Below are 2,693 nucleotides of genomic sequence, written 5' to 3' on the forward strand. Positions count from 1 at the left end.
GACCATAGGCTCCCGTATCGAGATTGTTGTAGTACACCAAATAGTCTTTCATTGATTGCATGTTAGTGGCTTTCCAGGCGTCGACGCAGGATTGATAATCCTCCTCCGCAATATTCTCTTTTTTAAGTGCGCTATAGAACGCTGATCGCGGTGGTAACTGTTTCTCACTCAATTTTTCAAAGTTGTCCATATACTCATAAGGGAAAAAATCTTTCGCTTCTTTAACATTAAACGCTTTTAGAAAACTTTTATAGCTAGAACCCGGCGCCAGGTAATTTGAAATGTCAAGAAGGACAACCGCGAAGTTTTTAACATCATAAACGATGCACCACGTTTCACACAGTATTGAATACCTCCATGGCGATCCAACACATCAATCAAGGCAGACTTGAGAATATTTAGATCATATTCAGAGTTAAATCCAACCACGTGTAGACAGGTAATCCATGCCTCCAACTTTTTCTCCAGCTTACAAAGCGGGTGTTTCCATGCGTTTTTACTTTTCGGATTAACCTCTTGTTTTATTCGTGATTGAATTTGGTTTAAGTACGGTTGCAAACAACGCCTGCGCTCCGTCGCCACTTCTTCTTATATTTTATGTAAATGTTCCCCACAAAGCGTTCTACAATATCCTCATCAAATATTCAGAGTTAAATCCAACCACGTGTAGACAGGTAATCCATGCCTCCAACTTTTTCTCCAGCTTACAAAGCGGGTGTTTCCATGCGTTTTTACTTTTCGGATTAACCTCTTGTTTTATTCGTGATTGAATTTGGTTTAAGTACGGTTGCAAACAACGCCTGCGCTCCGTCGCCACTTCTTCTTGGATTTTATGTAAATGTTCCCCACAAAGCGTTCTACAATGTCCTCATCAAATGAGTTACGTACGATGCAATTGTCTGCTTTAAATTTTGACGTTGTCGACGATACACTGACGCTAACAATTTTATGCTCGGTTGTTTTTTCTGTCGTTTTACCAGTGGTTCGTAGTTTGCTTAACGACTCTATGTCAAACACTGCGAAATCCTAAAGCGCAACTCAACTGGGACGTCGATATTAAAAACCTCCAACAACTTGAACACATTAGAGGGGGATTTGTAAACACCACCGGGGTAGGAAACGGGAGACTTCAAGTTATTTTGTTCGCATGATTTCTCGTGTCTTGAACAAACATCGCCTCCATCAAATAACGCCTTACATACACTGCACTCGTGCGTTTGTGAGAGGGAGGCAATATTGGTAACGTACACTGCATTCGGGTTCTTTACTGGACTTAGTCTCGCAATATTAAGTTTTCGGTCGGATGACATTGTGTAGACAAATATCGCGATGTTAAATCTTTTTTCGACTTTTCCGAGGTCACTTATATCAACACCAAGGAAGGTTTTGGGGTTTACACCGTATTTACGTGCCAACGCAAACGTTTCCTTCTCAATATGTCTGTACTTATGCCACCTCTTCTTATCCCCCGCCTCCATCAAATAACGCCTTACATACACTGCACTCGTGCGTTTGTGAGAGGGAGGCAATATTGGTAACGTACACTGCATTCGGGTTCTTTACTGGACTTAGTCTCGCAATATTAAGTTTTCGGTCGGATGACATTGTGTAGACAAATATCGCGATGTTAAATCTTTTTTCGACTTTTCCGAGGTCACTTATATCAACACCAAGGAAGGTTTTGGGGTTTACACCGTATTTACGTGCCAACGCAAACGTTTCCTTCTCAATATGTCTGTACTTATGCCACCTCTTCTTATCCCCAAGACTATCGCGTTGATGTGCGGCGATACATCGAAACAAACACAAAAAAATATCTTCATATGTTTTTCCTTTAGCGTTGTGCGCGAACGATACCAAACTTCGCAGGGTTAAAAGTTCCTTGGGAACGCCGCCAGAGTAACCAATTAAAAAATCTGTTCTCGTGATGATAAACATTACATTTGTAATCATAATCATCCGCCATTTCGTCTCAGGTCGTTCAACAGGTGGGTTCCGCGTACCCTCTAAAAGACCCAAACCGTAAATCAAATCGAGAAACTGATCTAAATCTTCTATGGAACGAATGGTAGCAGCTTCAGGTATAATTGAAATATTTCCAGGGCATGCGTAGAAATACCTAAGCTCAAGCCTTTCATCATGCTCCAAAACATAGGCCTCAGCCAAATTGATTCTAAACACATAACCCTCGGCCAGAATTTGAAAGAGACGAATGTACAACGAATCGCGGTTTATTGGCATTTGTCGAAAGTTGTAGGTAAGAAACGTCTGTCTTCGGTCACCAAGTGGCTCGCGGAAAATTGCATTATGATTCCGTTCCAAAAATTCGCATCATTATTTTTTAAAGTATAATCTAGTTCACGAAAGGTACTTCGTTATTAACAATGCTTCGACCGACTTGTATGTTTTGACGTGGTGACAACAATATCACCGACCAATGCCTCGACCGACTTGTATGTTATTACTTTAATGCGGTGGTAGTTCACGAAAGGTACTTTGTTATTACCAATGCTTCGACCGACTTGTATGTTTTTACGTGGTAACAACAATATATGTTATAACTTTGATGCGGTGGTAGTTCACGAAAGGTACACATTTTGTTTTCTGTTTCCGATAAACCAAGTTCGCGTAAGTGAAACATCGCTTCTGATTCGGACAGTTGGAATGCGTGTAAGCAAAAGGGGTCTTGCATA

The 2,693-nt window shown here is 41.0% G+C and overlaps 1 long non-coding RNA gene across 1 annotated transcript; it reads right to left on the reverse strand.

The window, feature by feature from the left end:
* Positions 1-1,354: 1,354 nt before the first annotated feature.
* LOC113475351 lies at positions 1,355-1,901 on the reverse strand. The gene is made up of 2 exons (XR_003397105.1): positions 1,751-1,901; positions 1,355-1,455 (listed from the first exon to the last, which is right to left on the reverse strand). It is a non-coding gene; the product is annotated as an uncharacterized LOC113475351 (long non-coding RNA).
* Positions 1,902-2,693: the final 792 nt, after the last annotated feature.

The sequence above is a fragment of the Ciona intestinalis genome, unplaced genomic scaffold, assembly GCF_000224145.3.
Source record: "Ciona intestinalis unplaced genomic scaffold, KH HT000253.1, whole genome shotgun sequence".
Classification (NCBI taxonomy): Eukaryota; Metazoa; Chordata; class Ascidiacea; order Phlebobranchia; family Cionidae; genus Ciona; species Ciona intestinalis.